Genomic DNA, 24,047 nt, shown 5'->3' on the forward strand with positions numbered 1-24,047 from the left:
ACATTAAGCCTAGCAATGAATCAAGTACCATAGAGCTTCTTTCAAAAACTAAGTTTTTTTTTTTTTTTTGTACTGTAAATCTTCCAATAAATTAATGATAAGTCAATGTTTGTTACTGAGTAAACTTAATTACTAAATGACTCCAGCTGATTTAGGAATCTTAATTAGACATCTCCAGAAGAGTTTATTGAATGCTCTGAATCATTTGCTAATCTTATGCAAATACCAATAAATTAAGAAAAAAAATATTCTTCTTTAAAAGCAGATTATCATTAAATATACTGAGCTTTTTGAAGAGTAAGAGCTTCTAAATAAATAATAAAGAAACACCAATTATAACATTATGTCAAATTCCCTTCTCATATAATACAAATCATAAACAAACACACACACACACACACACAAATAAGACAGAAGTGTAATTTTATATTGGAGACTGTATAAAGTAAGAGAAGGAGCAGGGATTTTATCATTCAACAGTGATGGCTGTTCCGGCAGCATCTGACAGGCCTGGCTCTGCATGCTGTGCACTTATCATTCTAATCACTGAACCAGAGTCCAGCAAACTAAACACAGACCATAGAGCCAGACAGTGAGTTCATATCCACATCATCAGGTCAATGTAAAAATTGCTTTACAAACAAATATGATGTTGTCCATTGTGGTTTATAACATTTATTTCATTATGTACTCAATACCATCATTATAATTTTACTGAGACAAACAGATAAAGGAATACATCAATGAAACAGAAAATAATACATTTACTCAACAACAGCTCTTGTTGTTTCAGCTGCTTTGACAAGAATATCTTTATTAGCTACATAAGACAATCATCATTGCAAAAACAAATTTAGGTTGGCTGAACACAGTGTTGTAACTATAAAATAATTGTTGACACAACTCAAAAGTCTTACTGCATCAAGTTGCCTGTCAAGTTTTATTAACAGTTTATTTTTTACAGGTTTGAGCTGCAGTACTCAAGTATTCAGATCGGAGATTAAGGATCAATTCCAACACATTGTGTTCCAATCCACATCTTCCCATATTTACTGTGTCCATCCAATAAAGTGGAAAATTACCAAATAACAACCAACTAAATTAATAAATACAAAAAAAAATCAAAGTTGTTAATTAAGATTATTTGAGATGTGTTTTTTTTTTTTTTCCTAATTCAAAATGTAATTTAATTTAATTCAATTGTACTTCCTCTCTCTCTTTCAAAATTTGGTGAAAAGTGTTTCTATAACATTTTTTTTTTTTCGGTGTAAATCCAGTTTTCTTTTAGCAAACTTAAAATTAATATAAATTGTAACCTAAATTCATGTTGAATTAAATTTTACACGTATACAATATTATAGCATAAAATTTTAATGTTAGCATAACATGATGACAATTATCAGCATCAGCAAGCTATAGAAGGGTACTATTGGTAACACTTTATAATAAGGTTTATTAATTAACATCAGTTAACTACTTTAGTTAACAAAAACTAAGAATGAACGATACTTCTACAGCATTTAAGCCTATTAATCTTATTTAATGTTAATTTCAACATTTACTAATGCATTTTTTAAACCAAAAGTTATGCTTGTTAACATTAGTTAATGCACTGTGAACTAACATGTAGGCTACTAACAATAAACAACTGCATTTTCATCGACTAACATTAACAAACATTAATAAATGCTGTAATAAATGTATTGTTCATTGTTTATTCATATTAATTAATACATGAAGTAAGGAATAAATTAACGATGGGCCTTATTGTAAAGTGTTACCATACCATTGCAATGCAAATAAATAAATAAATAAACATACAAAAAAAAAAATACAATTAAGAATGTGGTGAAATATATATTTTTTGAAAAAAACAAAAACAAATAAATAAATTAAAACATAATAATAATAATTCTAACTTTGTTATAAATAAAAACCATCCTGACTCCTCCTCATGAAGTTGTCAGCCTACTAAGGGCAAATACACTAAAAAAAAAAACTTCATCCCTTCCCTGTATATTACCTATCATCACCTATTCTATTATAACCAAGAGCACAATTCAAGCCAAAATGCTTGACAGACAGTACACAAACATTACATGTAGCAAGCTTTGTTGAAAAAAGGTATCATGGGAATTTGGTCAATAGGGAATAACACATCCAGAGAACGTTTAATGTAGTGTTTCAATGTAGTGAAGAGCTGTAAATTTTAGCCTGAGTCATGAGTTATGGACTGAGCTCACGAGTGCATGGCTAATATGGCTTTATCAAATGCATGGGAATACACTCCGTACTGCGAAATGGGACACAACAGGAAATAGCTCAATGTTTTTTCCTGGGCAAGAGGGGCCAATAAATGTCACTTTAGTTTAGATGGCTCAAGCACAGTGGTCCAATGACTGTTTAACAGTTTGGAGTTGGAAAAATGCTGCAATTAAAAAGTCTGTGTGCTGAAGAAGATGCACTTCCCAGACCTTTACTCTGACTGGAAGCACATTAGAACACCTGTGCATTTAAGGGTGTGGTTTTAAGCCACAATGCAGTCTGCATCTCATCTGTCCTGGCTGTCTGAAGGAACATGACATTTACAGGCGAGTCCTTACTGATGCATTGTTCAGTACAAGTGAGCAGACACACACACACACACACACACACACACACACACACATAAACTGTCCTTCACCCACACATTACTCCTTGTGTGCTCCTTTCATCCATGAAAATTGTAAATTCTCTGACTGAATGTTCAGTAGAGATGGGAGATAGAGGAAAACAAACAGAAGGATGAGAAGAGAAAAAAAGCTTATAAAGCCACTGCTCTGAGGTCAGCAGCACACACGGCTCAACTATGGAGCCAGAAGAGTCTCAATAAAGATAAATGCACACACTACATTCACATATGCACACACATGATTCATAGATGCACACACATGATTCATAAATACACACACAAGATGCACAAATGCGCACAAAATTCACAAATGCACACACAAAATTTAAAAAGCACAGAAGATTCACAAATACACACACAATTCAGAAATGCAAACAACATTTACAAATGCACTCAAGATTCACAAATGCATAGGACAAGATTCAGAAATGTATTTCTGATGCACACACACATATATCTTGATTCACAAACTGCTTGCGGTCTGTGAACTTCACTGCATTTGTGTGTGAATTTTGAGACTCCCCTGACTTGGCTCGACACACAAATGCTTTTTTTTAAACAGGGAATGATCAGCAACCAATCAGATATCTCCCTTCTTTTAGCCAATCACAAGAATGCACCCCACGTGGGGGGATTGTTTACTTATAAGCCAATCACATGAACGTGTTCACACAGCAATTGTATTAAATTGTATGAAAATACAGATGTTTAGATTACAATTCAGGTTTATTTTTTATTATTTTTTACTAAATATAAATTTAAAAATGTCTCAATACATATAGCCCAGTGACTGCAGAAAAAAAGTTAACCATGGATTCATAAATTTGCAATAGGCAATTATTTCATTTTATTGAAATATTTTAATGAAAGTTAAAAAAAAAAAAATGTTTAAACCTTTTTGAATATTTAAATATATCTTAATATTCTTTTGGATGCAATATAGAAGTCACTTTAATTATAATATTCAGTCCCTACATGAAGAGAGAGTCAGTGGTCCGCTGCGAGAGGAAAGTGGCTCTCTGGCTGCGAAAAGTGGGTCTCCGGCTGTCGTTCGCTTAAGGCCTGGTTCACACGGGACGATTTTAAAATTGTCGGCCGATTTTCCAAATATGAGAGACCCCACACACAGCGATAAAAAATCACGGGTCTAACAGTTTTGGTCGTTCCGTGTGTGGTGTGCAGCCACACGGCAATATCAACACATCACACACGAACCGATTTGACTCCCGAGCATTCCCAGGTCAGACGGGAAATCTCGCAAAATCCCTCGAGATCAAACGTGACTTTAGAGTAAACAATCATGGCGGACGAAGAGGATGCAGTGGCCATAGTTTGTTCTTGGTTTTTAACTGAAAAAAAAACATAAGAAAAACAAGAAAAGGCGATGGTCAAAGAGGTGGAGACAACGCGAGCATGGACTATACTTGCTATATCATAATATGGAGATAAGTTGTTGTTTTATCTCATAGAAATGTTGTTACGTACTACACAGATTAATAACCGTTGAAATAAACGTTCATATATTAGTTTCCATGTGCTCTGGTGGACTGCAGTTGTGGATGTAGTTATGCCCATCGACTTTATTTGTATTTGTTATATTATATACGCCGGCTGTTTTGATTTTGTTTCCCGGTACTATCACTGCCTCGTCACCTCGCTTTCTGATTGGCTACACGCCACAGTCCACAGGCTGCGTGATTGTTTGTCCTCGGGGGACACCACACACGAGAAGAAATCGGGCAAAATAAATCCAACATGTTGGATATCCCCGATTTGAGATCGGAGCGGTCCCGACATTCTTCCGAGCAGAGGAGATTAGTCTTAACACACCACACACGGCAGGAATATTTGATCAGATTATTTTACGATAATCGGAGCATCCTAAGATTGTCGGAAGGGCTGAATCGGGGCTAAAATCGGCCCAATAATCCTGCCGTGTGAACCAGCCTTTAGTTCACCCAAGAATGAAAATTCTTCAAATTTTTCTAGTCTTCTAAATAGTTGACAGCAAACACCCGGTTATTAGTGATGCGCGGGTCTTCTCATAACGGGGCGGGGCGGGTTAAGAAATTGACACTTTATTGAGGGGCGGGTTGGGGCGGGTCACTAAAAACAAAATGTAAAAAAAAATCCATTTATGTTTCATGGAATTTAGTGGTGGAAATGTTGATTGTTTTAAGAGATTCATTGATTTTCAGTTCGTTCACCAAAATGATTCATTCACTGATACATTCAGTGACCATTTCTTCATATTACACAAATACGCCAGCAGTTGGCGAAAAAGAGTGTCTTATGTGTTATGTCTTAAGTCAACGAACGTATTTACTTGTGACAAAAACTGATTTGCCTTTATGATGTCATTTACGAATGAGATCTATCAGTTCATTAAACTCTTTAACCTATGTGAAGATCGTACTCGTTCACTATATTCAACAAGTCACATGTTCCGTCACATCTTGAGTAACTCTTTTTGAGAGGATGAAATAGTTCACAGAGCTATTTATGAGCCCTGCTCGCTTGCTGCTGTGGGAGGAACTTCATTGATTGAGAAATTAGTCTTTTACTGTCTATGGTCAGTGGATTACGTTAATGAGAATGATTCGTTCACCTAAAAGATTTGTTCACGAACGAACCATCATAGTGCAATTACCTATATTGATAAGGTTACGATACGAAGGTCTAAGTAGCGTAACTTTCGTGATGTCCCCGGGGCGGGTCAAGAAATGTTACTTTATTTGCGGGGCGGGCTGGGGCGGGCCAAATAATTTCATAAAAGCGGGACCCGTGGGTTGGAAAAAACCCCGACCCGCGCATCACTACCGCTTACCCCATTGAAAGGCTTGGAAGAGGAAGGACTATTTTTAATATAACTTTTGGGATTGTTGGATTATTGTTGGATTGAACATTGGATTATTCTGAAAGAGGAAAGTCGCATACACCTAGAATGCTTTCAATGGGAGTAAGCTGGTTTTTGTTGTCAACGGTTCAGAAGACGTGAAATAAAGTGCATGCATCTGTAATAAAACGTCCCTCACATGGCTCCGAGGGGTGAATAAAGGCCCCCTGTAGCGAATCCATGCATTTTTGTAAGATAAATATTCAGATTTCAAATGTAATAAACACCTTTTTTACTCACTTCTACTGACTGTTGGGATCCGGAATACGTGCAGGTGGATGTTGTAGTACGTCAGCGCTGTGTGGTTAGTAACGAGAACGGAGAGAGACCAAAACAAAACTCTGGTCATGAATTAGAAGCACAAAACAAGGCTTTGTAAAGAAAAATGTCAGAGGATTTAGAAATAAGCCAAGAGGAGAGTTTTTCTTTGCTAAAGTAAGGAAATTTTGTTTCCTTTGCTCCTACATTTCCCAGAGGTGCGCGTGTGACACATAAGCCCCTTTCACACTGCCATTCCGGCAAATACACGGGTAAAGTGTTCCGGCTATTATTCCCGGGTCGCTAGATTTTGTACTTTCACACTGCCAGTGATGACCCGGGATATGTGCGTGCTTTCACAAACAACCCGTAAAGATCTCGTAACGACACAAACAAAATCATTTCTTATGCCGCTAACAATAGTATGTGCAAGCAAGTCACTTAAGGCTGGTTCACACGGCAGGATAATTGGGCCGATTTTAGCCCCGATTCAGCCCTTCCGACAATCTTAGGATGCTCCGATTATCGTAAAATAATCTGATCAAATATTCCTGCCGTGTGTGGTGTGTTAAGACTAATCTCCTCTGCTCGGAAGAATGTCGGGACCGCTCCGATCTCAAATCGGGGATATCCAACATGTTGGATTTATTTTGCCCGATTTCTTCTCGTGTGTGGTGTCCCCCGAGGACAAACAATCACGCAGCCTGTGGACTGTGGCGTGTAGCCAATCAGAAAGCGAGGTGACGAGGCAGTGATAGTACCGGGAAACAAAATCAAAACAGCCGGCGTATATAATATAACAAATACAAATAAAGTCGATGGGCATAACTACATCCACAACTGCAGTCCACCAGAGCACATGGAAACTAATATATGAACGTTTATTTCAACGGTTATTAATCTGTGTAGTACGTAACAACATTTCTATGAGATAAAACAACAACTTATCTCCATATCATGATATAGCAAGTATAGTCCATGCTCGCGTCGTCTCCACCTCTTTGACCATCGCCTTTTCTTATTTTTCTTATGTTTTTTTCCCCGTTAAAAACAAAGCACAAACAATGGCAACTGCATCCTCTTTGTCCGCCATGATTGTTTACTCTAAAGTCACGTTTGATCTCGAGGGATTTTGCGAGATTTCCCGTCTGACCTGGGAATGCTCGGGAGTCAAATCGGTTCGTGTGTGATGTGTTGATATTGCCGTGTGGCTGCACACCACACACGGAGCGACCAAAACTGTTAGACCCGTGATTTTTTATCGCCGTGTGTGGGGTCTCTCAGGTTTGGAAAATCTGCCGACAATTTTAAAATCGTCCCGTGTGAACCAGGCCTTAGGAAAGTGAGTTGATCGCTGCGTGAGGAAAGTGAATCGTTCGCTCAACTTGGCTGCTTGAGGAAAGTGAGTCGCTCGCTGGGTGAGGAAAGTGAGTCATTCGCTGCGTGACTCGTGAGGAAAGTGAATCGTTCGCTGAGGAAAGTGAGTCACTCGCTGGGTGAGGAAAGTGAGTCGTTTCGCTGCGTGACTCGTGAGGAAAGTGAATCGTTCGCTGAGGAAAGTGAGTCGCTTGCTGGGTGAGGAAAGTGAGTCATTCGCTGCGTGACTCGTGAGGAAAGTGAATCGTTCGCTGAGGAAAGTGAGTCGCTTGCTGGGTGAGGAAAGTGAGTCGTTTCGCTGCGTGACTCGTGAGGAAAGTGAATCGTTCGCTGAGGAAAGTGAGTCGCTCGCTGGGTGAGGAAAGTGAGTCATTCGCTGCGTGACTCGTGAGGAAAGTGAATCGTTCGCTGAGGAAAGTGAGTCGCTCACTGGGTGAGGAAAGTGAGTCATTCGCTGCGTGACTCGTGAGGAAAGTGAATCGTTCGCTGAGGAAAGTGAGTCGCTTGCTGGGTTAGGAAAGTGAGTCGTTCGCTGCTTGACTCGTGAGGAAAGTGAATCGTTCGCTGAGGAAAGTGAGTCGCTCGCTGGGTGAGGAAAGTGAGTCGTTTCGCTGCGTGACTCGTGAGGAAAGTGAATCGTACGCTGAGGAAAGTGAGTCGCTTGCTGGGTGAGGAAAGTGAGTCGTTCGCTGCGTGACTCGTGAGGAAAGTGAATCGTACGCTAAGGAAAGTGAGTCGCTTGCTGGGTGAGGAAAGTGAGTCGTTCGCTGCATGACTCGTGAGGAAAGTGAGTCGCTCGCTGGGTGAGGAAAGTGAGTCGTTCGCTGCGTGACTCGTGAGGAAAGTGAGTCGTTCGCTGCGCAAAGTGGGTCGCTGGCTGCGCAAAGTGAGTCGCCGGCTGTGTAAGCTAAGTGAGTCGTTCGCTGAGGAAAGTGAGTCGTTCGCTGCGTGAGGAAAGTGAGTCGTTCGCTGATTGGCTTATAAGTAAACAATCCCCCACGTGGGGTGCATTCTTGTGATTGGCTAAAACAAGGGAGATATCTGATTGGTTGCAGATCATTCCCTGTTTAAAAAAAGGCATTTGTGTGTCGAGCCAAGTCAGGGGAGTCTCAAAATTCACACACAAATGCAGCGAAGTTCACAGACCCCAAGCTGTTTGTAAATCAAGATATATGAGTGTGTGCATCAGAAATACATTTCTGAATCTTGTCCTGTGCATTTGTGAATCTTGAGTGCATTTGTAAATGTTGTTTGCATTTCTAAATTGTGTGTGCATTTCTGAATTTTGTGTGCATTTCTGAATTTTGTATGCATTTGTGAATCTTCTGTGCTTTTTAAATTTTGTGTGTGCATTTGTGAATTTTGTGTGCATATGTGTATCCTGTGTGTGTATTTATGAATTATGTGTGTGCATGTATGAATCCTATGTGTGCATATGTGACTGTAGTGTGTGCATTTATCTTTATTGAGACTCTTCTGGCTCCATACTCAACTGCACAATAAAATCTGAACCTCATCAGCTCAGAAAGACGTGAAACTATGAGAATCTTTGTTCACAAGACAGCTGAAGGTGGCCAAAGTTTCAAAAGGAAAGATTTAAAAGAAAAGTAATAATTCAGCCATCACATAGAAGACAGTATTTAATCTGGACAGAACACATAATTATGTATAGATCAATAGATCAGTTGATAAAATGTGTTGATTCTGTAAATCAAAAATATACTCTATACAAAGTATAACTAAATGTACCTGTTCATATACAATATACAAACTGTACTATGTATATACTAATTATAGACATATTCAATGATTTGTTATGCAGCAAAAAGTAAGTAAATAAATAAATAAAATAAAACACCAGTGAAAATAATTAAAAACAGGAAAAAACACTATATACAAATTATGGTTATTATATTTAGTGCTTTGTTAGGTTCCATGGCTATTTTAATAATGATGTTTTTGTAAAATAAGTAAAGATTAATACCTATAATACCTAGGGTTTTTAAAGGTCAAAATCTGTTCCAAATCTAATCAAAATTATCAGGTAAATAAACAATTTCCTCAAGGAAATAAAACCAAAGACACCACAAACAGTGGCATGACTCTGTCTACGGCATGAGGCAAAACTACATTTAAATGTACATACCTATTTAAATGTATGCATTTAGCAGATACTTTTATCCAAAGCGACTTACAGTGCATTCAGGCTATCAATTTTTACCTGCCATGTGTTCCCGGAAAAAAATCGAACCCCAAACCTCACGCTTGAAAGCACAATGCCCTACCAATTGAGCTACAGGAACACATTTTTGCCTCACAAATAAAAATGAACATGTAGACAGACAGACAGATAGATGGCAATACTGTATGTCAGAGATGGAAACTTGTAATTACAGCAATTCTACCATGATGTGGACACACAATAACACCCACAAATTAAATGTGTTAAACAGAGACAAGATGTAGAAAAAAAAACATGTTCCTTCTCGACAAGCCCATTTATGGCCTCCAGATCAACCCTTGTGCATCCCTCCATGTCCACCACAGACATCTGAGAAACAAACTCTGTGTGTGTCTGTGTGTGTGGGGGGTGTTCTGTAGTAAGATTGTGTGGGATGAACCACGGGCCACAGTCCTCTCCCTAGCTGGGACGCGTCCCTTGCCCATCTGTGAAGGAGGTTAAGCAGAACCTCCAGATCAGGGGAGGATGAGACGATACAAGCAAAAAAAAAAAAAAGAGACCACCAACTGACCTAAAGAACGACTACGGAAACTCCACCCCATGGCAGGCCAATGCTAGGCCCCCTTCAATGCATAAATAACTCTGACGGGAGCCGTTTGTCATCACTTATTGGTGTATGTACATGCTGTGGGTTTGCAGGAACATGATTGGTTGGTGCATTCATCAATCTGATAGAGATCAGTCCCATGTTAGGGAGTATAAATCATTAGTCTGGAGCCTAACACTACTGATAGTGCTTATTGATGGTTTAATCCAACCCACGCAAGTTTGCTTTCAGGAATCTGTCCCAAATTGTATTATTGCCTAATCTGTTTCTAAATACCACAAAAAAAATAAAAAAAGAAAAAGAAAAATTAATTTTAACAGCAGCATTCAATATTCAATTGTTTAAAGCTAGTCATTTTAAAGTAATTACATTAAAATATTCAAGTGGATTGTGGACCATAGTATTGTGGATCAAAATGTTGTTTTGGGGGTCAACTTTACATTATGAACAACACATACTATGTGTACAACTTGTGTTGTTCACACAAACACAACAAGAAAAATGCAGCAATATGTGGCATCTACAAATTAATACCAATGGACACTCCATGAACTGGGTGTATCATATTAGTGAGTCACCTAAAATGTGCAAAGCCTGTAGGATCGGATTGGAAAACCCTGTTAGAGAGTGGATAGTTTATCTCTATCCTATGTGTGATCAAATTTGAAGAAGGAAGCAAGATTAGTGAGCTGCTAAAATAATTTGGGAAAGAAGGAAAAAAAAAATGTTTGGCTAAAGTGATGAGAAAGTAAAAGCAGGATCCCACCATGACATTTATCAAGCACGTAACTATGCAGAGCTAATTCCTCCTCTTATAATGAGCTCTGGCATCCTGGAGCAACTTTATAAAGCCATCCGAGATGTCAGTGTACATTTTCTTTCCCACTGCTTATCTTGGGTGAACTTTTACAGGATACTTTCAAAAAGCTCAGAGGGCAAATATTCTAAGTAAACAGAATCATAGTGACCTCACCAAAAGAGCCATGCTGTTGACACGCCATTCTGTTTTATTTTTGATAACACAACAGCAAAATGGGAGTTTAACAACAGTAATCAATACATATTTTAATCCAAATCTTTGATTTTACAACACTGCACAAATTTAAGAAAGATATGGCAAATTGAAACATTATTTATATAAAATGTAATAAAAACATGACAAGATAATAAACATACTCAGAATATCATCAGAAATCCACAGAACTCACAACTTAAACCGTGGTACATGAAACAACAAGACAATACAAGGGCTGCATGATGATCTTATTAACTAACATGAAACACCTGGATACAGTCATTAAGGATCAAGGGACTAGGAGACAAGACATGAGGAAAAAACTTCAAAATAAACATCAGAGGAACAGAAGGGACTTCAAATAATCCAGAACTAAATACAGGGTTAATCAAGTGACACATAAGAAGTTATAAAAATAAAAGTCTGAAGGTGGTGAAAAAATGTAAGCGCCGGATATGAGTCAGTTCGGAGGCATCTGTTTTTGGTTTAACAATTGGGTAAAGGTCAGCAGTCCTTGGCTTGAAGGAAGGTTGGTCAGTTCTTCTGACATGCAACATGATAAGCCTCCAAATACTTCAGAGTGACTCCCCTGACTCCACAGCTCCCACACACCACACATACTTGTATACATGGGAAGTCAAATAGCAAATGTTTTCCACTTAGGACAGCGACAAGTCAGTAATATAATATAATATAATATAATATAATATAATATAATATAATATAATATAATATAATATAATATAATATAATATAATTCAAAAGACAGACAGACAGACAGACAGACAGACAGACAGACAGACAGATAGATAGATAGATAGATAGATAGATAGATAGATAGATAGATAGATGTGTACCTCTCAAATGAAGAACTACTAAGTAATTATGTAGGCCTATACACAGTATAAAAAAGAGGCAGAGAGAAAGACTATACATGTATAGTACATAACACAAAACAAATGCTGAGGTGGTAAATGGCTATTAAAATGACTATACCTCAACTTAGTAAATGCTATATTTAGCCGAAAGAGTGCATGTGAGTAGATGCCGAAATGTAAGGTACCGGGGCACATCTGTCGCCCTGTCTGTGAGAGGTCGGGTACAGGGTGTCCTGGGGGTGGCGTTTGTCACATCGGGGAATCTTGTTATATACTTGCTGTTACTCACCCGGGCGATAAGTCATCGTTATAGTGCACCTATCTGGCAACCTGGTGATAAGGAAGCCATGTTCAATCACAACAGCGACTAATATTTCAAATTCCTTATTGTTCGCCTCCAGCCAGAGATACCACATACCTCACACACACATATGTGCATAATGCACACACACACAAAGCGAAGGAGTCATGGAGGGAAGGGAGGGTCTGACAGAGCTCTCAAGGGACAGAGTGAACATTAAGAATCTCACATGTGCCACTGTGACCCTGCAAGACTGATGTCCGAGCTCAATGTTAGCTAAACACTTTTTCAAGGTCTTTAACAGGAAAGATTTTTGGACTTCAAAATAAATGTTTTGTTTGAGCTCACGTTTATCAAGTTCAGGGGCATGTTTGCTAATTCAACAATATTCAGTGTTTACACTATATACTACAAGTATGTACTGTTACAGTCTTTATGTACTACAAGTCAAGTACACTTATACTCACCAAAGCTACAATTATTTATATAAAATAATAGTATTAATTACAAAAAAATCTATTTAAATATATTGGAAAATGTATTTATGTTACGGCAAAGCTGAATTTTCAGCAGCCATCGCTCCAGTCTGCAGTGTCACATAATACTTAAAAAATCCTTCTAACATGCTGATTTGATTTTTTTTTAATTTCTATAGCATTTATTTTTTATTTTTTTAATCATCTTCAATAAGCCTCATTAAGCATTTCCTTTAGGCTTCTATGGGAGGAAAAAGCTTAAGGTGTAATTGTGTGCTTTCTGCTCATATTCTGGGAATATCTGCTTTCGGCTGTTTGTCCGAAACTCAGCTGGTTTTGCGAGAGAACGCCAAAAATAAATAAATAAATATAAATGTGTGTGTGTGTGTGTGTGTATATATATATATATATATATATATATATATATATATATATATATATATATATATATATATATATATATATATATATATTATTTTTTTATTCTCACACCCCAGTTTTTTTCCAACACCATGTCCGTAAAGAATATAAAGTATTAATAATTTAGAATTTATTATATATATATATATATATATATATATATATATATATATATATATATATATATATATATATATATATATATATATATATATATATATATATATTAAAATAAAAATATAAAATGTTTTTAATTGTAATAATATTTCTCAACATTACTGTTTTACTGTATTTTAACTCAAACTGGTGAACATGATCAATAAATCAATCTCATTTATTCCTTTAACATTTGACCAGTAGTGTATACGTATATAGTATGTGGATGAAACTTCCAGAACGACAACAAACATCTTTACTTGGACTATTTTAGCCACTATCTCAAATACATTCATGCAAATGCAAAAAGCCAAAATATTTTTGCATCCACCAAACAGATACTTGCTCTGGAAAATGTTTAATCCACAAAGAAGTCGATACCCAATGCCTAAGCACTGCATCATACAGTTAACGGAGCTTTTGATGTTGGCTACCTCCAGACTAGAAAGTTGCAATGGCTTAATTTTGTAACCGATTTATGCAGAAACTCGCCTGCCCAATCCTGAACTACTCTTAACAAGACATCGGACTGAATTGAACAGTCCAAGTCCCTGCTAAAAAAGTATCTTAGAAAGCCAAGCCTCTCTCTCTGCATGCTCAATTCTAGAAAGTCTGTATAGGATGCACCTTTATGCGTGTTTATGCAGCTTTAGCAGGCAGCAGTTTAGCAGGTGCAGAACGCTGTAAGTACAACTGAAATCCAATGCTAAGAGGATTAAAGAGTGGATGATATCTCTAGTAAATAACACTTCGTGATGAGTGAGAGAGAGGGTGAGAAGCAAACAAAATAACAATGCTCACACATTGAGGCTTAATCATGTCCTCGTTGAAAGGCAAAAATAAATATATGAATGCAACACAGGTGTTAAGTTGCCTGAAAATGAAAATATTTAATTGGACTTAATTTCCGTAGTGTGCAAGAGAAGAAAAATGCATTTCAGAAAAAAATAAATAATAATAATTATGTTATTAATCCAGCGTATGCTATATGGCTTGATGGTCTTTTTTTCTAGGCTCCTCTCACAAATTTTTGTTTACCCATAAACATTCACTCTCCACTGCAGTACCATCAACGTAACATCAGTTCTTTTCACACGTTCACTTTAACATGATAGGCAGTGCCGAAGCACTGGGCTTCCTTTAAATGGGTCATATTATGCGTTTTCATGTTTTCATTTTACTTAAGTGTGTTTTGTAGCTGTTTGTGCATGTATAAGATCTGCAAAGTTAAAAAAACTCAAAGCCTCACACAAAATAATTTTTGTATCTAAAAGAAAAGGCTGATCCGGACTGCCTTGATTGAATTCTCCCTCATGTATCTACTTCACTATGTAGGAACATTTGCATAATACCACCCAAATGGAGCTGCAAAGAAAGAAGGAGTTGTTTCAGGTATCATAGTGTTGTTGCCAGCATGTTGTGGAAACACTTTGTGTTTCTATGCGGAAGAAAAAAAACTTATTTTTGCCTTCCGAAAATGGACGCAATTAGGAGTCAGTGGGTAACATTTATTTACATCACTGTCCCTGAAGAGTACAACCCAAATGTGTGTGCAGCAAATTTTACGATGGACGTTTCTTAAACCTGGGGGAGTACAAGGCCGGCTGTGCAGAAAGGCTGTTTCTAAAAAAATGGGGCAATTCTAAGTTTGCTAAGACAATCTGGTGCTTGACAGTTCATGTGCTACATCCTTTTTACAATCTCTGGACTATAAAAAACTGCATTGTGTCAGCAATGTAACGTGGCTGTAACGTATAGAGACCTTGGCTTGTAACTATACTCTAATTACTAATTTGAAAATTAAAAAGTGTTAATTCAATTCAATTCAAGTTTATTTGTATAGCGCTTTTTACGATACAAATCACTGCAAAGCAACTTTACAGACAATTAAGTTTCTACAATATTTAGTAGTAGCTTACAAGTGGTGACTGTCAGTTTGTGTGCATATGACAGGAATTTTCAGAAAAATTAATACAAGACATAGTCAACCAGACGATGAACACTAACATGTGATTGCATAGTAAGTAGCAATATTTGTTAGTTCTGTATATTTTAGGGTTAGCATCATCTGAGGTCCTCTGAGGTGTTAGATTACTCCGTTACTAAAAAAGTTATCAAATTACAGTAACGTGTTACTAAGTAATGCATTACTGCCCAACACTATATATACAGCATTATATTACAGTGTTTTGAAAATATGCAATAAATAAAAATGTCCACTATTAAGTAATGTTTGATTGTGAAGTTTGCCATCTCAGGACTGGGGAGGCTAAAAGAGTAGCAATGTCACAAAACCAGGCCTAGTGCTCAGGCATGTGCCGGCAATGAAAGGCGAGCTCTCTGCTTTTATTACGATGACTCCCTGACCATGAAAAAGGCCTTGGTGGCTTTATGTGGGGTCTGCTGAATGTGAAAGGTTATCTTGCTCACAACGTATTGGGTCATATAATAAGTCTGAACACCTGGGCCTGCTCTCCATATTCTCATTCTCTCCTCTTCCTCCTCCCCCGAACTCCTGCCACCCCAAATCCCTCCATTCATCAACTTTTTCTCTCCTCTCTCTAATTTCTTAATTCCTCTGAGGCACTCTCCATAACTACCTGGGGTCTTAACTGCCCACTCATGGGGAGAGAAGTGCTGGATGTTTACACCTGCAAGGCCAGGCTCAATGCCCAGGGGTGGGGTTGGGGCGGCCCCACTCACTCCACCCCTCTCCTCCCCTCTCCAAAAGGGAACAATCGACCCAAAGCAGGGCATCAATGGGCCTCCCAGCTGGGAGCTGGGTTCACTGAGTAGAGAGGTGCTTGAAAGGAGTGGAGTGTTGGGGAGATGGGCGACTCTGAGCCATCCTCTCCAGGGCCAGAGAGTGCCCGGGTGGGACATTGAAGTGATTCCAGCTCACTGGAGAAGGAGTGGATGAAGTGAAGGGGAAACAGAGAGAGAAATACCTTGCTTTGAATGGACAAGAGCTACTCAAGAATTGAGCAAGTGAAGATAAAGAAAGGCCTTCGAGGAACATAGTGTTGCATGTATATATAACTCTCTCTCTCCATCTCTCTCTCTCAATTTCTCTCTCCCTCTCTCTCTCTCTCTCTATATATATATATATATATATATACTATATATATAAACTCTAGCTACAATGGAGGAATGTTTAACTTCTGTGACATTCATGCTATGGCGAGAGGAAAAAAGGTTGACATTTAGTCACTTCCAAACTTCTAACTTCTGAACACTTAACCACATTTAATGTGAAAGCCATGCCTGATGTAAAACAGCAAACTCTTTGGCATATGCAATCAAATGGTAAAACACCCATTCTCAGAAGTAATGTCTGGCAAAAACCAAATAGCCCTCAGGTCATTATATAGTGGATGTATGAAGTCAGTGCCTTAAGTTCACACTGGTGTCCTTATGGAGTTTCCACAGGTTTAGTATCAGTAGTTCCTTTATTCTTGAAACCAAAATACGACAATAATTTAAAACTTAACAAACTTATTTTTGTCAAACATTTCTGTATTCATTAATTAATTCAAAATAAATACCTTTTGACTGCTTATAGTAATGTGATTACTACACTTACTTTAATATTACATGTGTGACATACATATAGTTAACTCTGTTGTCTAGGTTAGCACAAGAGTGATGACACAATTACAGTGCTAATTATAGATTATACAGCATGATTATTATCATTCATAGCTTGTGTGTTCATTCCCCATGTCTTAATGGCTGGAAAGCTGTCAGTAACCACTTGAGAGTTGTCAAAAAAAAAAAAAAAAAAAAACATTTAGTGTGGGACAAATGAAGCAGAGGTGGGCAGCCATCCAAGCTGAAGACCACTGGGACACATGTTTAGCTCAATCACACTCTAATTCAGCTGGATGATCCCATAGAAAATAGCACCACTCGTAAAGTATGGCTATTCTATCCAGCAGCCCCTAAAACAAGATTAGGTGTTGCTACTGAGGAAGTGGAAGACTTACGACCCAGACTAATTTGGTCTTAACCTCTTCAGCGTCGATTTTCTAACACCTTCATTATGACATTTTTCCAGACCGGACTACAGGGTGGATAAATGTACACTGCTGCATACACACACACACACACACACACACACACATGCACATACAGCTCTGTGAACTGTGAGCTGTTCTTCCTCTTCTCTTCTTTAATGTGGGCTGACAACACTCTCTAATCCAAAGGGTTTCAAAGGTTTTCTCCTTCGTGAATACAAAACATACAGGTTTCTGAACTTTTGATCATGGTTGAAGAGAGAAAGTGAGGCAGGGAAAATCGAAGCGCCTTCTGACTTAGTCTTCACAGGCTGCGGGTTCAAGCACAGTTCATTCCAGGCTTTTTCTGTTTCTCAAACACTCCCAAAATTATTCCCCGAGTTCTTCAGAAAAAGCCAAGGCCAAACTGCCGATAAAAAGACTGGATAGCACATTCAAATTGTACAGTACACACTTACATACACCCTTATGCAATCACCCTATTTTATTTTATATATCTGAAGGCCTACAGGGACAGTTCACCCAAAAACTAACTTTCTTCTGCAAATACAAAATATATTTTGGAAAAACACACACAGACAGAGAGAGAGAGAGAGAGAGAGAGAGAGAGAGAGAGAGCAGTTAATGTAGTCCAATGTGGTTTTGATCCTATTTACAGTTTATTTTATTTTTTTTACTGCTTTACAAAAGCTGATTTTTATTTATTTTTTCTATGTTCCACAGAACAAAGAACTCATGCAGGTTTAGAATGTCATGAGTGAATAATCTCAGAAAATACATTTTTGGGTGAACTATCCTTTTTAATTAACTGTCCACATCCATAAAGGCAAAATTGTGTGCTTAGTTGAAATAATATCAAGCAGCTAATCAGTTCAAAGTCAAGAGCCTTTGCTTGCTCAGCACCTCTGCGTGCCTTGTTTTCTGATTAATCAGAGACCATTACAGGCCTATATTGTCAAGGATAGCGAGGACCTTCCAATTGTCTCTCAGATGTAAAGCACACAGGTTTCTGTTCCATATGCTAATCTCATTGTTTAATGACTACTCATAAAGTGGCCTATAATGAGGATCATTAATAAAACCTCTGGAAGTGCGGGATTTGTCAATTCTAAGTCACTTGCATAAGGCTGAGTTTAGGCCAGCTCCTTCCAGGGAAAACAGCTGGAGTGGTGATGGAAACACTTTTCTTTTCGCCCCCCTCATCTTCAGCTATTTGTTTAGTTCCCCTTACTCTAGGATGTACAAGAACATATCTTAGCTGGATGTGGTGTGATTTTCTTTTTAACCCACCCTCTCCTATTTTCTCATATTTGGTTCCGTGAGAAATTTCATGACAAGCAGCATATACCAACAGGAATGCAGTGAAAAAAGCAGAAGCTGGATTTCCCAGAGAAGAGAGACTGAAAGAGAGACAGGGAGAGTGAGAGAGGCATCCAGACAGAGTGACTAAGCAAATTACATAGATTAGATAGTGGATCCATCCTTGTATCTTTTTATTGCTGAGAAGCCTCTTAAAACCTCAGCTTTCAAATATCTCTTTTATTCACACGCTGAAGTAGAATTAATTAATAGGAAATATTTAACATAAATACACTTATACATGGGTTTCATGCACCTCATGAGGAGAAACAATTCTTTCTTAGATTCTTAGATATCTTAGTGGATATATATATATTTCTTTAAACACAAACCTAAATTACAAAACAAAACAAACAATTGTTGGCAAATCCTGTTTGACCTATATTGTTGTCCACTTCTTTGAGGGGAGCAGCTGTATACTACAACATCTCATATATCCAACTCTATTAAAAGTGTTTTTCAAGTTTTTGTAGAGGAAGGCAAAATTTAATTGGAGAGTTCACCGCACTACCACCAAACATGTAATATGAAAACTCCCTTTTGGGTTTCTCTGATGCCTCTAGGTGAAGGAGATGTCTTCCTTTTACCTGTCCAGGGCAGCGATTGGAAATACAAATGTATTTTTCACCCTTTTGTGAGAAGAACATTACATGTCCAAATGCTTCAAAAGATGACAAGAGTGAGTCCAGGAGGCATGCTACAGTATTTAATAAAACACAGTGAGAGAGTGTGTGGATTTTCACAGCAGACCTTTGAAAGAATGCTTATTAAGGGGGTGTTGAGGAGGTGTTGAAAGCGTTGAGAGCACAGAGGGGCGGCACAGAGCGTGTGGGCAAAGCCATCGCTTATTTGCAGATGTTATCGGGTCACAACTCCAGTGAGGCCTCGGTGTCCCAAAGGAAACATAAAAACCCAGATGTTAAAGACATCAGGTGGGAAATCTTAACTATGATTGGGAAGAGAATAACAGCTTTGGGCAAGACATTTCTTCTGTTCCATCAGTTTTGGGCCTGTTATTATTTTCATTTTCTATAATAAAAGATGCAAATGGTATCAGGGCAGCAAGCTTTTAGTTATACAAGACATAATACGGCAGAAACATTTACTGAAGTCCTAAAAAAAAATATATATATATATATATATATATATATATATGTGTGTGTGTGTGTGTGTCAGTTTAATAAGTGTTTTTAACTTTTCCTGGAGTTTTATCCCACCACAGCTATTTAAAATGAGGACAGTAGTGCTTCTAGACTGTCTGAATGCATTTATAAGTCCATCTAAAACTTGAACACTTGAGACAGTTTTACTCTCTAACAACCCTGTGAACAGACATTATGAAATAGGGGCATTTCTGCCAAACAGTGATCCCTTGAAGGAACTTTCGGAGGAGACTTGGAGGAGGAGTTTTGTCTTTTAGGAGACATCTCCAGACTTGGGAAAGTCAAAGTGCACTGCCAAAAGATCTTGGAAGGGTGTTTCTCATGAAGACTAATGCTATGTCTGGAGTTTCTCGGCAAACTTCCTCTATTGCCCATTAGGCCATATTTCTGAGAGAATGTATTTAGAGGCATCACATGAGAACACAGAAATTAGACTATGAAGATTTTTTTTTCCTTTTTTTCTTTTTTGAATGAGACATTATTGAAAAATTGGCAAATTTTTAAACATACTCTCTTCAATAATGTTGAAATGTGACAGTATGGTCATATTTTTATACTAACTGTCATTTTGAGGACTAACATTTTTTTTTTTTTCAAGCCAATATGGATTCAGTGGAGTAGCATAAATGTGACTATTCTTGCGTCTATTGACGAAATGTTGATGTTGACAAATGAGAGCTCGCCCCATTGGCCCCATTTCTTTAATAATGCTCTTTTGCAAAACTGTGGGATGTCATCCATTATGGATCAAGAGACTTTTCTGTTTGTTTGTTATGTGCACAGTGTCAGTATGCACAAGTCAAAGGGAAAAAGCCCTTTGTCTATCATGCCACTAATAAACACGGGGAGTTAAATATTTCATCTCATGAGGAGGCATGGCAGGGGCCTCCGAGACTGCGATGCCAGCAATCGGAGCTAGTGCAATCCTCGTTTTTTTTTTTTTTTTTTTTAGTTTGCTGATAAACTTTAAACCTTCCTCATTTAACTTCTTTAACAAGGGCTAACAAGATCTTGTACTTCTGAAAGCAGATCCACCATGAGGATAAATGTTTTGACTCAACTTTGTGTCTGTCTATTAATTAATTAGCCTTTCTATCATATTCGGCAAAGGAAATATTAAATAATTCACAAAAAGTGATGCATAATTTCATTTACTTTTTCTTAAGTGGATTGTGAATAAATTGGAGATTTTACTAAAATTACGTTTGAGTAATTGAAGCTGTAAATCCCATTATAAAACTTTAATTGGGAAATTGGCCTTGACCAACTCGCACTTATCAAACACAGGAACAGGCTTTCAGTACCTGTGTGAACAATACTACATATTACTGTATATGAGTTTGAGATTGACAACCATATTTACTAACAGACTGCTCAAATTCTGTATGAACACAAATAATAAGTCAAGCCATTTTCTATTATTATTATTATTATTATTATTATTATTATTATTATTATTATTATTATTATTATTATTGTTGTTGTTGTTATTTATTTAATTAATTGCAAATAATTATATCTCAGTATGTCAAATAATTCTTATTATTATTTGCAAAAAGTAATTTAATATATTAATTTAATTAAGATCAAGTTCATCCATCAAATGTTAATAAATGAATAGCGTTGTGTCTTTATTTATAAATTTGTAACTGCAACAGCTGGGTCACAACCAGACCAATGGAAAAAGTGACTGGATCAAATACCTTCAAATTAAACCCCCACGTGAAGAAAACACACACGGCACACACACACACACACACACACGGCAAGTGTTTTCTATATACAGAGTAACTCACACTGTTCACACAACACTATTTGAAAAAATACATATAAAAAAATAAAGAAATGAGAAAAGCAGAAGGATGGCATTACCAAACAGGACATGTAACTAAAACTGCATAGTCCAAGAAGCACAAGAAACAATGAGAATTTGATTAAAACCTTAAAATTAAAGAAAAACAACGTGTCTCTGGGAGAGACAGAGGAAAAGACAGAGAGAGAAAGAGACAAGAGGAGTATTTCCTCTGGCCTTTTTCCATGCTTAGTTAGTGATTTGGGGGTATCACTCTTACTGTATCAGTGGGAAACCTCTCTTCACCGCATATATATCACAGATGAAAGACACCAGAGAGAGGGTTAGATTGCAGCTAAAGAGCTGAATATTTTCTCTCGTTTCGCTTTCTTTTTAACATGTTTGTTCTCCCCTTTTGGAAACCATTTCCTCTGGACTGTGCTGAAAAGATATATGGACTTTGCTCCAGCCCATGTATCACTTCAGCGACAGTTTTCAAACTACATCATATTTTAACTGTGAAATAAAAAACTTATAATGCCTGGAATGTTAATTTTGCACGTAAACAATATATGTAATACATTTTAACTGTGCATTAAATTTGACCTCATTCTGAAAATAATAACTGTAATTAAAACATCTTTGGAAGCCTTTGAAGTGAATCCCATTAAAGGGGACATATGATGCGAGTTTGCAAAGATTAAAAAAAGTCTCAAAACCAAAGACATATTCTTTATCAAAAACTCTGCCACGCCCCCCTAAAACGACTCATTCAAACACTCCCCCACGTCTATGTCACAATGTGAGAATATTTGGGTAATGCCACCCAAATGTTGACAAAAAGAAATAAGGCAGTGTAGAAGCAATGCCAGGGAGATTCTATGTGTTTCTAGGGGAAATTAAAAGTACTTTAATTGGCCTTCCAAAAGTAGATGCATTTAGGAATCTTTAAGATTACTTACAGCAGAACAGAAACACATTTTATGGACGACTGTTTAGCAGTTAGATTTTTTTGAAAAATAAATGATAACTTTTATTTACATCCCCTAAAACACAACCAATAAACATGAAGATCTAACATTAGTTAGCTCACCAGTTGCCTGACACAAAAACATGCATACACACATACTTTGTGCTACAAAACTACCCTGGTGTAATTTACTCATGCTTAATCTCGGACCTCCCATTGCAACATCTAAAAAATGAGCCAGGGATGAACGCAAGATGCTATCTGCCATAAAGATTACCCTGCCAGTGGAAGATCAAAGAGAGCTGGACTTTGGGCCCCTGCGATTAGCCATAATTAAATAAAGTATGTCTGTTTAAACTTCATTAGCAACTGGGCGTTTGCTTCAACAGAGTGGGCACAACTCAAGCACACTTAATTAAAAGATAATTCAAAGGATTGCTCCCAATCTGCTCCCAAAAAATACATTTTTCCCCCTCTGTTGTCTCCTGTGGTGTCACTAGAGAGCTTGTAAGGTGTTTTCAAGGGAGTCCGTCAGGAATGGACCTAGGCTGCTAGACCTACTTCTGCCCAACAAGGAACCTGGGGCGGAGAAGACAGAGGAAGAGAGGGAGAGAAAAGTAAGGAAAGAGGCATGAAAGATGAAGGTAGAAACACTGAAAAAGAGAGAGATAGAGAGAAAGAGAGAGAGACTCCTCCTGATAACATCAATTTAGCATGCTATTATCTAAAATGGTGGAGAAGCACACGCCTGCACAGTCTGACATAAATCTTCGAGAGCTGGGGGGACATTGAATATGCATGAGCTGAAACAGATACGACATTGCCGCCACATTAATATTCCTGTCACTAGAGGTTTTCAAACTTTCAAGTGGATGACTTGAGCGAAGCCGGTCTGGAGTCACTCTAACACAGGGGCAAAAGAATCTGATCCATAATTAAAAATGTACAAGCCTGTGAACCCCAGCAGGAGGCAAAGCAGAGCAGAGAGAGACTCTTCACCGGTGTTTAAATCAACCAATGTGTGAACAGAGTCAAGAAAGAATATGAACCCTAGTCAGATCTTGTATAATATCAAATCTGCAGTGCTGCTAGTGATGGACTGGATGGACAACGCTGAAACAATTATAAGAGTAAAATAACACCTACGAAAAGTAGAGGCCACTTGGGTTTATAGATAATACAACAACATTCAGACATTTTAAAGAGTTTAAAAGTTTCATTTTAAATAATTTTAATGCCACTGTCTACTTACTGTCAAAGTACCATGGTATTATCACCTCATGCATTAATGCACTGTTAATGCCCTTGTCTTAGAGCCAGACTTACCATCATATTTAAATCATGATTAAATATCAGTAAAACATTTTGTAAAGTATTATAATCTGATTAAAGCATTAAAAGATATAATCATAACTATATTTCAATCTCAGAACTGATTGTAATACTTTTTAATTATTTAATTATTTATTTATATGTTTTAATATATATATATATATATATATATTACCGT

Source organism: Carassius gibelio, chromosome A5 (genome assembly GCF_023724105.1).
Source record: "Carassius gibelio isolate Cgi1373 ecotype wild population from Czech Republic chromosome A5, carGib1.2-hapl.c, whole genome shotgun sequence".
NCBI lineage: Eukaryota > Metazoa > Chordata > Actinopteri > Cypriniformes > Cyprinidae > Carassius > Carassius gibelio.